The sequence below is a fragment of the Schistocerca cancellata genome, chromosome 4, assembly GCF_023864275.1.
Source record: "Schistocerca cancellata isolate TAMUIC-IGC-003103 chromosome 4, iqSchCanc2.1, whole genome shotgun sequence".
NCBI lineage: Eukaryota > Metazoa > Arthropoda > Insecta > Orthoptera > Acrididae > Schistocerca > Schistocerca cancellata.
Genome location: NC_064629.1, coordinates 277,082,145 through 277,098,217, shown reverse-complemented (window position 1 = coordinate 277,098,217; position 16,073 = coordinate 277,082,145).

Here is a 16,073-nt window from a genome sequence, read left to right as displayed (position 1 = left end):
GTGATGGAAAGTGGTGTTCCTCATTGGATGTTCTCTATCTCTGCTATCAATCCCACCTGATAAAGATCCCATATTGATGAACGATATTCCAGAACAAGTGCCTTATAAGCCACTTCCAGCATAGATGAGCTACATTTCCTTAAGATTCTTCATATGATTCTCAGTTTGGCATCTGCTTTTCTTGCTATTTGTTTTATATACAAATTCCACTTACAACTGGTCTGAAGAGTTAGCTATTCCTACATGTTTTATGGTAGATGCTGTTTCCAGCAGTTTGCCATCAGTAAAGTAGTTGTACAGTAGTGGACGTCTTTTTCTATGTATGCGCAATATGATAGATTTATTTATGTTCATAGTAAACTGCCAGAGCATCAGAGATGTGAATTATGTGAAATACACTATTGGGAAGGAATAAGTACACCTCTTTAGAAGTTTCCAATTTACTCCAGATTTATTGTTGCAACAGTGCATGTGGAGTACATAATATGATTACATTTTCAAATCAATAGCACAAGCACTTCTGAGCTACCAGATATCAACCCATGTGGAAACACCCATATTAGTACATGGTATAGCCTCCACAGGTAGCAATGCAGGTGCTGACTCTAGCATCCAGTTAACTGTACAGATGGTGAATGCTTTCCTGGCATACATTACGCCATGCCTGCTTGACCTGTTCATGTAGTTCTGTAAGAATTGTTGGTTGACAATTCACACGGGGCACTTATCGTCCCATCATATCCCACACATGCTTGATTGGAGATAAGTTGAGAGATAGTGCTGTCTGGGGAAGTTGCTGCACATCTTACTGAGAACGTTGAGTTTCGTGTGCAGTATGTAGGTGAGCATTATCCTATTGGAACAACGCATCACTTCCCTGTTGCAAGGACAGCAAAAGAACAGGTCTAACAACATACTGCACGCACTGTGCACTGGTTAACATCCCCTCCAGAAACACCAAAGGTGATCGCAAGTTGTAACTTATCGCATCACAGACCATAAGAGCTAGGATAGGGTCACGCTAACTTGGACAAATGCGTTCTCTGGGACGGTACTCATTAGGTCTACATTGTATGTGGAAATGACCATAACTTGCATGCAGGCAAGACCACAGCATGCCATTCCATCTTCCAAATGATCCTCTGATGGCACCAGTCGAGCCCTGCACATTGATGCTTGCTGTGGCATGAGTGGAAGACAGTCTAGAGATGTGCATGCCCATAGTCCCACTGCTAATAACTGGTTCGCAACAGTTCATGCTGACATGCCTGGGTTCACAAGCCCTCTTGTCTGTGCTGTGCTACCTGTACGATCTGCCACTACTCCCCTTACAATACGGTGGTCCTCGCGGGCGTCTGTACTGCATGCACATCCAGAACCTCACCTACGGATGTGAGAATATTCACGAGACCAGCGATGTTGCACAACTGACGCCACACGTCCAGCTTGTGTGGCAGTTCTCCCAAAGGTCTATCCCGCCACCTGGGAGGCCACAATTTGATCCCTTTCAAACTTGCTCCGTTCCCTGTAGGAAGCATGAGTGCGTCTCCGAGGCATGGTTATCTGCTTGCTTCAAACGTTTGCCTCACACTGAGCCTTCTGGCTGTGAGTATTCCCTATTAAAGGATAGATAAAGATGGTACTCTGTTAGCTATGCCATTACTCTATCTATTGGCGGACGACGTTGAAACTACTATCAGTACTTCTACTATCTTCCAGGTGGCATATGGCGTCATCGGAACAAAATCTATGTCGTCTTTCTGGGTGTACTATTTTTTTTCTGGCGGTGGACATGTATTTGAAATGCAAGTACAAAATGCAAAATACTCATTTTCTTTTGCAATTGAAATACCTGTTTTCAAAAAGCATTTCCTATTTTACTTTAAATACTTCAAATATCGGTATACATATTGTGTATTTGTAAAATGCAAAGTGTTGTTCTTGAATTTTGTATTTCATATTTTGTAGTTTCCATACATTTAATGAGCGATTTGCTGAAACAAAAATAATTCCACGCTGGATACAGATGTCACACTAAGCGCCAAAGGCTTGCCTGCCACGTGTATATAACCATGACCCTAACTGTTAGGAAAGGCTGTAAGACTTGAGTACACATTACATGTTTACTATTATTGTTTGTTTAGTGTTTGTCCTACCTAAAATTATGTGGCGGAAAAAACATAATTAAAAATCGCAGAACAATACACACAATATGTAGAGAATACAAAAGGAGCTTTCAAAAAGGTTGATTTTGTATGTAACACTTCTGATATCGGTTATCTTTCAAGAGAAGTTATGGGTGTGTAAAGACTCACTGGATTCATTATGAAACATTTGAACGAAAAACTTCAGTTCTGGCTTACAAAAGGTTTAAGAGAACACACAGTTACGATAAAGTAGCCGAATAGATTGTGGACATTCATTCTGAATCTGATTTAAAACCGACAAAAACTGTGCAAATTGTTACTGACAACATTTAAAATGTGGTTAAAGCTTTTAAAATATATGGGAAGGATTCGAGTACAGCAACAAATGACAGATATTCAACTCATATTCAAAATATTCGAGCTGGGCATGATAATGTATTGTTGTTGTTGTTGACGATGATGATGATGATGATGATGAAGATTAGGTATGTTTGAAGGCTAAAAGAGTTTCCAGAGACATCTGAAGCTTTTGGAAGTTACAAACTGTCTAATCATGAGAGGTGTGCCATACACACCCATTACACTCAACAGCATAAAGAGGTATGGATAAGATCAGATTTCAAACTAATTTGTACAAAAGAGGCAGCAACAAGGAAGAAAACTGAGACAAGTGTATATCAAAGAGGTATTTTCTTTGCTTATAAACAAATTCGCAGTTGCATGATAAATTACCAGAATAATGTTGTAGTGTACAACACAATTCAGCTGAGATAATGATGTGTTTGCACAAACTAATGGTGCCATGGTAGTACAAGTTAAGTTACAAATATGCTGCTTTGGCAGTAGTTTCTGCACTATCTGTTGTAAGACTACATGCCTTAAAGAAGGCTCATCTCTTTTGAGGGAGTATACCAAAGGTATTCTCCTCCGCACAATGGCCCCTGCATATTTGATTATTGAAAATTGCTTTTGAAGGATTTTGCAAGGCGGCTGATCTGGTTTAAGGGGTCATCAGATAGGTTTGTAATTTCAACCCTTCATCACCTGTCAGACACTGGGGGCATGTTTGTGCATGGCCATGGTTTTGGAGGCAGAATTCATTTTCCTCGTATTAATTCGCAAAATAATGCAGTTTTCAAAACTTGCTGTCACAGTGTCTGCCATAGCTGCCCACATCGACAACCACATAGTTGTAATCAATAACTGGAGGGAGAACATTTGAAAACTAGCTTTCGTAACAAAAATAATTTGAGGCACTGTTTTCATTCTGACATGCTTCCCATCTATGTTGCCAACGCAGTCAAGAAATTGCCAGCGTTCCACCAATCCCATCTCAATTTTCTTTCATGTTTCCTCTGCTGGTTGAGGTAAATACCGTGGTTGTTAAACGTTGTACAGTCCATGACATATATTTGACTAAGCTGGAGACAATTGTCCTTCCCATACGGAATTAAAAAGCGATGGCGAAGTGTAAATCACCAGGGACCAAATATCTGGTACACAACGTGCTGTTCGTTGGTAATAATTAATGCATCATATGGAATAAAATAATTTGCATATGGCTTGACTAACATGTGACGCTGTTCGAGCAAACCGGAAGAATCTGCGAGACTTTTACAAAAAATATTTAAAATTCATAAAGGGACGCACAGATTCAGCCAGGTAGTAGCAGAATTGGCCATGGGATGGTCATTTGGAGTTTCTTCCTGACACATGGCCGCCATATCATATTCATAAAATGATCAAGAGTCAGAGGAATCATTACCTGACAATGGAAATCGAGTGGAAGAAGCATAATAGAATCTATAATCTCAGTTCGTCTGGCGAAAAAGCCAAAACGAAAAGAAACAAATGAAGATCTAGTTGCAGTCACAAATAAGCAGCACACCAGAGATATTAATAGGAGAGAAAAGCGGGAGCTCGAGCACATGGCGGCTTATTTTTCAGTTACGCGCTCTCGTTCAAGCCATTCCCAGCTCGAACACAAACTCCTTTAAGAATGCAGCTGGCACAGTATTTGGAGTGATTGAACTTGCGGTATTAAATGATGAAACACCACCACATCTCTTCTCCACAATCCTTGCATCACCCAGTTCAGTGGTGTCACGATGTAGTGCTGCTACAACGTCCTAAAAGAAGTCTCTATTGCAATTTTGGAACCAGGGGAATCTTCCAATGACTTTTCTAAAAGTGTATGAGAAGGCAAAAGTTTCTTTCAGTGTAGACGATTGACCGGTAGCTCACACTTGTTTGCACACAGTATTGACAATATTTACAGTTTATATTTTATTTAGATAATTCCATGTTTTATTATTATTACTATTTTTGAGAATATGTAGTTACAGTAAATAATAAAATAAATGTTCTCTACCATAAATAATGTTATATCATAAATAATGTTCTACTAAGCAGCAAGAGAAGAATCAATTAACATCATAAATAATGTGCTTGCCTCAAACGCATTTGACAATTCTTTCCTCTTAACCTATGGCCTTCCTCTAGTTCGTTTCAATTTTTGAGATTTTTGGTTAAATGAGCTTTGTAATATTTCCAGTTGTTTGCGAGACATTCAAAAATAACTGAAGAAAAGGTCTCCACAAGACCACACTGCGCACTTCCTTGCAAAGACGGTGAAATTCCCCATCATCTTGTCGTTTAGGGTTAATTTCATATTTCCACTTTCATCGTTTCCTCGGCGCAAGTGCAAATAATAGCAACAGTTGATAGTTGTGAGAACTGCTGCCCATGTTTACTGGATAGCAAGTGACACCATTGCAACGAGTGCCATTCGATAACTACCTCGCTGCGCCCTACCTGTGCTCTGACCACAGCCTACTGCAGGCGGGCAATGGGACAATCTGAGTGCATTGGCAACTGCTGTCTGTTTGACTCAACCTTACTCTCCATGTAATTATGCACTGTACGAGATCTTGCATGTGGCTTGTTGTTAGATTCTTCATCTATTCATTGTTATATTGCTGTCATGCACAACACAACATTTCACATAGTTCTCAACTTAAAATTAAGGTATATATTTTGTGGGGTCCTTTGTGTTTTAGTTAAGGAGTCCGAAATGGGTGATCAAGGAGAAAAACTTGTGGTGATTATGGAAGTCAGAAAACCTTTATAAAATCTGGTTTTGGTATGAAATAGTGTTTTTAATGGTACTACTAGGGTTTCGTACATTCTCAAAATTCATTTATGAAGATTTCCAAGTTGTCAAGAATTTGACACCCTGCAGTAACATTGTCTTAACAATCACATTTTATTTTATATCTTTTACTTTATTTTATTTAATATATTTTTTATATTTAATCAGTAGTAAGTGGACATGTTGAGTGCACTTGGGGGAGAAAAGAAATGACCATCCCTGAGGTAAAGATAGCGACCCAGCACAGTGGTGAGTAAAGGCTACAATAATAAAGCAATGAAGGTAAAATTGTAATTAAAATAAAAATTTCAAATCATGAAATTCATTATTATTGTTTTTAAATGTCTTCATTCCATTGTATCTCAGTTTAACCTGTCCATCTTCAAAAAAACTGAAAATCTCAACCAGTTATTAATTTCAAATATTTGTCTGATAAACAAATCTTAAACTCGTTATTAACCTCCATACAAATTTTCTCTCCATATCTAGTACTGAAATATTCACATACAATAATGTTACACAAAACATTTGCCCATTTTTTAAAGAAATTAGAATTACTTACCCTACCAAGCTTCTTGAATAGGTCTCCATTTACATAGTAAAAGTTTTTATTAATAAAACTTAAATTTTAGTTGAAAATTAGCTACTCAAAACACAATATCATTCTCCAAAACTTCTGTCTTGTATGGAAAAACACTGGGCTAAACTAACCACAACTTTTTAAATATTCTCTATGTTTAAGAAGGATTTGAACAACAAAATGTCCATAGGAAACATTTCATGTTTGGCAACACAGTCGCCTTACATGTTGAGCTAACCACTAAAAGCAGTGTAAGCTGCTTTAATTTTATTTCTCAAGCAGTGTAAGCAGAGGAAACAAAAAGTTGCAGTCCTGATATGTCGAGGCAGCATGTAGCAATATAGCAATCAGCGATGAGGCCTGCTAGAAATAGTAGTTGTGCAACAGTTGCCGCCTGCCACCTGAACAGATCGATTTTTGTTTATTTCTTAGCCAAATATTAACCAATTATAAAAATTATAAAAGCTGGTGTAATCTACATCAAGAGAACTAATGATAAATAAAATCGGATATCATCTTCTAATTGACATATAAATTATTCCTCTACCTTTGTTAAAATACTTTGCAAAGGATATGATTTTTTCTAGTTTTTTATTCATTTATATAATTAAAAATTTTCAGTTAGTGTTCTGTGCTGTCCATCAGTGCTATTTTATTCCATATATAATTACATAAGCCAGGTTAGCTGCAGGAATTTTATTATTAAAGATTGCACAAAGTTTCATGGTAGTTTTTTTGTTTGATAACTACATTCTTTCTACAAGTCATGTTTATGACATAAATTAGATAATTCGCTATGAATTATTATGGATTTATAACAACACTGCCTTTCAGTTGAGTAGCTCGTTTAAATTTAGAAATAAATTGTAAGCCTTCAAATAATTATTTTGTGGATCTAAGTTGCACATTTATTGTGGAAAAACTGCATTTATACCATTCTTCACATCAAGTGTGTGTAGGTTAACATGAAAAAATAATGATGATTCAGTCAACTGATTATTTTTTCGATTGTTCTGAAATGTAACAAATATGAAGTGTGAGATATCAAATTCTGTTGAGTTATAGAAGTTCATAATATTTAACTCAAAATTCTTCTTCTCACTCAAAGCAGCGACTTCCAAACTTTGTAGTTCATAAAAAGATATCGGAATGTTTGGGTTTTTCAGAATATTTTCTCACTGTTCAAGCTCGTAACTGGGTTCATATTCAACTATAAGTACACAAATTTCCATTGATTCAACAATTCTACCTTTGTTTGGAGGAGTATCTTTTAATTCGGTTCCAGCATCATTGTAATCAGCCCATCTGAGAATAGCATCTCCGTCACTTGAAGACCAAACGAAAATTACGTGAAGATCGCCCTCCCAAATGACTATATAATCTCTGCAAAATCCACGAAGCAGTCCAAATGGGTAAATCTATGCTCCTCTTTATGCACCTCTGGGGATGGTCCATCTAATCTTAGCAGACGATTTGTTTAATAGAGAAAATGGTTTTCCTCTTAGCAGGATGTGAAACCTTTTACTATCCCACATCAAAATACAGCGTTCTTCAGTGGAGCCAGCCACGGTGTTTGAAAACATTCTTTGAATGCGATATATTGTTGATGCCGGTGTTCTACTAAGGGCGGTGCCACAGTCAAGTCTTGGATGGCAGCAACAGTGTTGCTCGTGTATGGTAAGGAGGCCCATACAGGAAGATGATTTGCATCCTTGTTTCTCAGCGAACTCAGCAGCGGCAGCGTTCGCCTGAACATGGCGGAAATATGGATCGCCGAAATATCAAATTATGTTGATTTTGGCATCCGACAGCAAACCAGATGAGACAAGAAAGAATTATTACTCCTGAAAAACCTAGGAAGTCCCGTTTTTCATTTGTTGTTTTTGTGGTCTTCAGTAAGAAGACTGATACAGCTCTCCACGCTGGTCTGTCCTCTGCAAACCTCTTGATGTATGTGTAACTACTTCAACCCACTTTCATTTGAACCTGCTTACTGTATACAAACCTCCGTTTCCCTCTAGAGCTTTTACCCACCCAAACTTAATCCCATTACCAAATCGACGATTCCTTGATGCTTCAGGGTGTGTTCTGCAAACCGATCCATTTTTTTAATCAAGTTGTACCTAAATTTCCCAATTCGATTCAGTACCTCCTTATCTGTTATTAGATCTGTCCATCTAACCTTCAGCATACTCGTATAGCACAATATTCGAAAGTTTCTACCTCCATCTTGTCTGAAATGCCCATCATCCACGTTTCACTTCCATACAAGGCTACACTCAAAACAAATACCTACAGAAAAGATTTCCTAACACTTACATTTATATCAGATGTTAATAAATTCCTCTTTTCTGGAATGCTTTTCTTGCTGTTACCAGTCTGCAATTCTTATCCTCCCTACTTCAGCCACCATAAGATATTTTGCTGCCCAGATGGCAAAACTAATATGCAACTTTCAGCTTGTCATTTTCTCATGTAATTCCCTCAGCATCGCCTGACTTACTTCCACTACATTCAATTATTCTTGTTCTACTTTTACTGATGTTCATTTTATTATACTTTTTCAAGACGCTATACATTCTATCAAATGCTGCTCCAAGCCCTTAGCCTTCTCTTACAGAATTACAACGCTGTTAAAACATTGCAAATTCTTATTTCTTCTTCCTGAAAATTAATTCCCTTTCTAAATTTCTCCTTGGTTTACTTCACAGCCAGCTCAATGTACAGATTGAATAACACCAGGCTACAACCCTGACTCACTCAATTCTCAACTTCCCGTTCCGTTTCACTTCCTTCGACTCTTATAACTGCAGCATGGTTTCTGTATAAGTTGTAAACAACTTTTGGTCCCTCTATTTTATCCCTGTTACCCTTAAAATTTCAAAGAGTGTAGTCCAAACCATAATGTTAAAAGTTTTCTCTAAATGTACAAATGCTATAAATGTAGGTTAGTTCTTCAACCCATCTTCTAGGATAAGTCATAGACTCAGTATTGCTTAGCTCTTTTCTACATTGCTCTGGAATTTCAAACTGATCTTCCCAAAAGTCAGTCTCTTACCAGCTGTCCAGTCTTCTCTAAATAATTCGTGTCAAAATTTTGCAACTATGAGTTATGGTTCAGTGGTGTTCACACTTCTTATCACATCCCTCCTTTCGAAATGTAATTTTTACACTGCAGTGATGAAAGTCATGGAATACCTCCTAATATCGTGTCGGACCTCCCTTTGCCCGACATAGTGCAGCAACGCGACGTGGCATATACTCAACAAATAGTTGGAAACCCCCTTCAGGAATTTTGAGCCATGCTGCCTCTATAGCCGTCCATAAATGCGAAAGTGTTGCCGGTGCGGGATTGTGTGCATGAACTGACCTCTCGATTATGTCCCATAAATGTTCAATGGGATCCATGTCGGGCAGTCTGGGTGACCAAATCATTCGCTCGAAATACCCAGATTGTTCTTCAAACCAATAGCAAACAATTGTGGCCTGGTGACAAGGCATATTGTCAACCGTAAAAATTCCATCGTTGTTTGGGAATATGAGGTTCATGAATGGCTGCAACTGGTCTCGAAATAGCCGAACATAACCAATTCCACCAGAGGACACAGTACATTCCATGTCAACACAGCCCATACCATTATGGAACCACCACTAGCTTCACAGTGCCTTATTGACAACGTGGGTCCATGGCATCGTGGTGTCTGCGTCACACTCGAACCTTGACACCAGCTCTTGCCAACTGAAATCGGGACTAATTTGACCAGCCCACGGTTTTCCAAACGTCTAGGGTCCAGTCGATATGGTCACAAGCCCAGGAGAGGCGGTGCAGTCGATTCGTGCTGTTAACAAAGATACTCGCGTTAGTCGTCTACTGCCATAGCCCATTAACGCCAAATTCCACCACATTGTGTTAACGGCTACGTCAGCCGTACGTAACACATTGATTTCTGCGGTTATTCCAAGCAGTGTTGCTTGTCTGTTAACATTGACAACTCTATGCAGACGCTGCTGCTCTTGGTCGTTAAATGAAAGCTGTCGGGTACTGCATTGTCCATGGTGACAGGTAATGCTTGAAATTTGGCATTCTCGGCACAATCTTGATACTGTGGATCTCGGAATACTGAATTCCCTAACGATTTCCAAAAATGGAATGTCCCACATGTCTAGCCTCAACTACCACTCCGCGTTCAAAGCCTGTTAATTCCCTTTTTGCGACTATAATCACGACGGAAACCTTTTAATATGAATCACCTGAGTGCAAATGACAGCTCCACCACTGCACTGCTCGTTTTATACCTTGCGTAAACGATACTACCGCCATCTGTATACGTGCATATTGCTATCCCATGCGTTTTGTGGCCTCAATGTATATTCCTCCTTAAATCTGAGGGTATTTCGCCTGTGTCATACACTGTGGACACCAGGCAGAATAATTTTGGCATGACAGCACTACCAAGATCAATAATTCTGAAGGAAAGTCGTCCACCCCAGGGGCCTTGTTTCCATTTAGCTCGTTGAATGCTTTGTCACATACTTCTCGCAGTATTGTATCTCCCATCTCACATTCATCTACTTCCTCTTCCCTATCCATAACAATGTCTTCACGTCATTTCCTTCGTAAAGACCATATTCATATATTCCTTTCCTTTTCAGCTCTTCCTTCTTTCCTGGCGGGGTCAGGGATTTTCTCTGCCTCGTGATGACTGGGTGTTGTGTGCTGTCCTTAGGTTAGTTAGGTTTAAGTAGTTCTAAGTTCTAGGGGACTGATGACCATAGATGTTAAGTCCCATAGTGCTCAGAGCCATTTGAACCATTTTTTTCTTCCTTCTTTGCTTAGTACTGGCTTCCTGTCTTGCTCTTGGCATTCATATAGCTGCTTCTGTTTCCTCAACATGTCTCTTCTATTTTCCTATAGCCAGCGTCTACACTGAAGCGCCAAAGAAACTGGTATAGGCACGCGAATTCAAATACAGAGATATGTAAACAGGTAGAATATGGTGCTGCGGTCGGCAACGCCTATATAAGACAACAGGTGTCTGGCGCAGTTGTTAGATCGCTTACAGCCAAGTTATAAAGATTTAAGTGAGTTTCAACGTGGTGTTATAGTCTGCGCACGAGCGATGGGACACAGCATCCCCAAAGTAGCGATGAAGTGGGGATTTTCACGTACGACCATTTCACGAGTATACCGCGAATATCAGAAATCTGGTAAAACATCGAATCTCCAATATCAGTGCGGCCTGAAAAAGATCCTGTAAGAACGGGACCAATGACGACTGAAGAGAATCGTTCACCGTGGCAGAAGGACAACCCTCCCGCAAATTGCTATAGATTTCAATGATGGGCCATCAACAAGTGTCAGCGTGCGAACCATTCAGCGAAGCATCATCGATATGGGCTTTCGGAGCCGAAAGCCCACTCATGTACCCTTGATGACTGCACGACACAAAGCTTTACGCCTCGCCTGGGTCTGGCAACGTCGACATTGGACTGTTGATGGCTGGAAACATGTTACCTGGTCGGACGAGTCACGTTTCAAATTGTATCGAGCGAATTGACATGTACGGGTATGGAGACAACCTAATGAATCCATGGACCATGCATGTCAGCAGGGGACTGTTCAAGCTGGTGGAGGCTGTAATGGTGTGGTACGTATGCAGTTGGAGTGACATGCTAACCTTGATACATCTAGATACGACTCTGACAGGTGACTCTTGACAGGTGACTGTCTGATCACCTGCATCCATTCATGCCCATTGTGCATTCCAACAGAGTTGGGCAATTCCAGCAGGACAATGCGATTCCCCACACGTCCAGAATTGCTACAGAGTGGCTCCAGGAACACTCATCTGATATAAACACTTCCGCTAGCCACCAAACTCCTCAGACTTGAACATTATTGACCATACCTGGGATGCCTTGCAATGTGCTGTTCAGAAGAGATCTCCACTCTCTCGTACTCTTACGTGTTTATGGGCAGCCCTGCAGGATTCATGGTGTCAATTCCCTCCAGCTCTACTTCAGACATTAGTCGAGTCCATGCCACGTCGTGTTGCTGCAGTTTTGCGTGCTCGCGGGGGCCCTACACGATATTAGGCAGGTGTACCAGTTTCTTTGGCTCTCAGTGTATCTTTCCTCTAGTTACGTATGCATCTACAGCCCTTCCCATTCCTCCTTCATCTTTTTGGACTTTCTGTTAATCTCTTTTTTAGACGTCTTTATTCCCTTTAGTCTACTTCATCTACTGCATTTTTATAATTTCTCCTTTCATCAATTAAATTCAATATCTCCTGAGTTTTCCATTATTTCTACTAGGGTTTGTCTTTTTTACCTACCGGTAAATGATGCTCTGCTGCCTTCATTATTTAATAATTCGAAGCTACCAATGCCTTTTCTATTGCATTCCTTTCCCTCGTTTCAATGCAACACTGACTAATGTTCCCTCTAAATTCTCAGCTTTCTCAGTTGCTTCAATTTATTCGAGTCCAGTGTCCTTTATTTGCACGTTTTTCTCAATTTATTCAGCTTTAATTCGCTGCAAATTATGGTCGAGTGCCCCTGTAAATGTCTTAGAGTTTAAAATCTGGTTTTGAAATCTCTGACTTACCATTGTAGTAGATAATCAATCTTAAGATATCCAGTGTCCCCAGTCTTTTCCAAGTATACAAACTTTCTACACGATTCTTAAACCAAGTGTCAGTAATTACTCTAGCAAGTAGATTCCTCTTTCATTTTTTTCCTCCAACCCATGCTCCCATACTTCTGAATTCCAGTGATTCACCACAATTAAATTTTAAAGTCCTGCAGCTACCTGAATAATTTTCTTTATCTCATTATATGGTCTGTTCAACTCCTCGTTATCTCCAGAGCTAGCTGGAAAATAGAGTTGTACTACTGTGGTGGCTGTTGGCTTCGTATCTGTCTTGGCTGCGATAATGATTTCATTATGTTGTTCACAGTAGCTTACCTGCATTCCGATTTTCTTATCCATTATTAGACCCACCCCTGCATTACCCTTATTTGTATATTTTTATTTATAATTCTGTACTCACTTGACCAGAAGTCCTGTTCCCGCTGCCACGAAACCTCACTAATTCTCATTATGACTAACTTCAGTCTGTCTGTTACCCTTATTAAACTCTCTAACCTGCCTACCCATTTAACGGCTCTGACATTCCATGCTCTGACCGATAGACTGCCAATTTTGTTTCCCCTGACGACAATATCCTTCTTAGTGGTCTCCATCCAGAGATACGAACGTGGGACTTCTTTACATCTGGAATGTTTTATTTGAGAAAATGCCATCGTCATTTAACCATATAGTAGTGCAGCACTCCCTTTGGGAAAGAAGTCAACGCTGTAGCATTCTCTTGCTCTCGGCCGTTCTTAGTACTAGCACAGGAAGACCACGTTGATTAATGTTACAGGGCCACATCAGTTCAACCCTGCAATTATTGAAAAGGTCGCTGGCCCTCTTGAGGAACTATGGGTTAATCTGCCCTCTTCACAGATACACCTACTATGTGGTTGCACCTGCGGTTACAGATATCTGTATCGTTTCATCTATACAGCTTATTTAAGTAACATTTTTCGATAACACTTCGTTTTCATTAAACCTGTGTTATAAATTACAAAATTTCATAAATGCCTGTGTAAAAATTTACAGAAAAGTAGTTTTGGATGGGGAAAAGAGGGGGGGGGGGGGGGGCTCAGCCTAGGCAGTTCTGCAAATGGGGGCAGGATCACCTTGATAGGGCTCTGCTGTTATCTTTCTCTCTGTGTATAAAGTCTCTTCCTCGCAGTGGCGGATACAGAAAAATCTCAAGGAGTGGGTGACAAAGATATCTTGAGCTACCTTTACTTTTACCATAATAAAAAATAATCAAGTCACATGCAAAGTTTAGGAAAGTTTTATTTAAATTGATTATACACTTATACAAGACAATGCCATCTTATGATATAAAAAAGTTACAATTGTGGTACTCTTCCTTAAATGATGAATTCTATGCGCCTATTCTTCCTGGCCAATTGGTTAATTACATCGTTAATAGGACAATCAATGTCAGGGTGAGTGTTCAACAGAGCTAAGCCATTAATTCGATCCTCCTTCATTGTCGACCTCAGCCATGTCTTTGTACCCGCAATTTTGAAAACTTCTTTCTACTGTAGCAACAGATGCAGGTAGACAAGTAAATATTTTGTACAGCGAGTGCAAAGTAGGGTAGTCAGAGCTTGGACAAACAGACTACGCTTGCATAACAGTATCACAACATTAAAGGAATTTATGCTCGTTTGCTTGCATTGAAGAATCTCTCCTATTAGTCTCTTTTTAATCACAAAGAGTGATTCTTCTTCAAAGAACGGTAGTACAGTTAAGCACTGATTTAATTTATGTGCTAGATCATTACCGTCATGTTTCAGTAGTTGTAAGGGCAAAAGTATGTTTAATTTTAAATGGGAATGCTACATAGAGAAGTACAACTACTGAATACCTCGATTCAGTCGAGTCGACTGACGAAAGAAACGAACGAATAGCGTGCGGGCTGACTGGCGGGGGCCACGCGGGTGGCAATGCGGGCGGCCCATGAAGGAGGGGTCGCGCGGAGCCAAATATACCACTGGCCATTAAAATTGCTACACCAAGAAGAAATGCAGATGATAAACGAGTATTCATTGGACAAATATATTGTACTAGAACTGACATGTCATTACATTTTCACGCAATTTGGGTGCATAGATCCTGAGAAATCAGTACCCAGAACAACCACCTCTGGCCATAATAACGGCCTTGATACGCCTGGGAATTGAGTCAAACAGTGATTGGATGGCGTATACAGGTACAGCTGCCCATGCAGTTTCAACACGATACCACAGTTCATCAAGAGTAGTGACTGGCGTTTTGTGACGAGCCAATTGCTCGTTCACCATTGACCAGACGTTTTCAATTGGTGAGAGTACACCATCGCAGGCGCTCCTGTCTGCGATGCAGCGTCAAGGGTAACCATGGTCTCCTAGCTGATAATCCATGCTGCTGCAAACGTCGTCGAACTCTTCGTGCAGATGGTTGTTGTCTTGCAAACGTCCCCATCTGTTGACTCAGGAATCGAGACGTGGCTGCACGATCCGTTACAGCCATGCGGATAAGATGCCTGTCTTCTTGACTGTTTGTGATACGAGGCCGTTGGGATCCAGCACGGCGTTCCGTATTACCCTTCTGAACCCACCGATTCCATATTCTGTTAACAGTCATTGGATCTCGACCAACGCGAGCAGCAATGTCGCGATACGATAAACCGCAATCGCGATAGGCTACAATCCGACCTTTATCAAAGTCGGAAACGTGATGGTACGCGTTTCTCCTCATTACACGAGGCATCACAACAACGTTTCACCAGGCAACGCCGGTCAAATGCTGTTTGTGTATGAGAAATCGGTTGGAAACTTTCCTCATGTCAGCACGTTGTAGGTGTCGCCACCGGCGCCAACCTTGTGTGAATGCTCTGAAAAGCTAATCATTTGCATATCGCAGCATCTTCTTCGTGTCGGTTAAATTTCGCGTCTGTAGCACGTCATCTTCCTGGTGTAGCAATTTTAATGGCCAGTAGTGTATATCCGCCACTGCTCCCTCGTACCCATATGGATGTGCAGACTAATCTCAGGAACTGCTCCAGGAATTATTATCTGGTTTTGACTGATGGATACACTGATTCATGAGGAAGGTTTTGTATACAATTTATAAATATTTCGTAAAAATTGTTTGCATTATGATGAATTAAACTTTAGTTATGTAAGCGACTCTTTTGCCACCTATGCAAAAGTCACCATAATTCGAGAGGGGAGCAGTTAAATTTGCATCTGGTGTGGTAGTTTAGCGGATAAGTACAGTGGCTCAGTGTGTTTGGTCAGCGAGCTGACCACCCTCAGTGATAAAAAACAGAAAAAAACTGAGTGAATGGTTCAAATGGCTCTGAGCACTATGCGACTTAACATCTATGGTCATCAGTCCCCTTGAACTTAGAACTAATTAAACCTAACTAACCTAAGGACATCACACAACACCCAGTCATCACGAGGCAGAGAAAATCCCTGACCCCGCTGGGAATCGAACCCGGGAACCAAACTGAGTGAAATATTCAATGATGAAATTGTAGGGGTGTCATGCTACGTGTGCCCACACCAAAATGCGAGAACAATG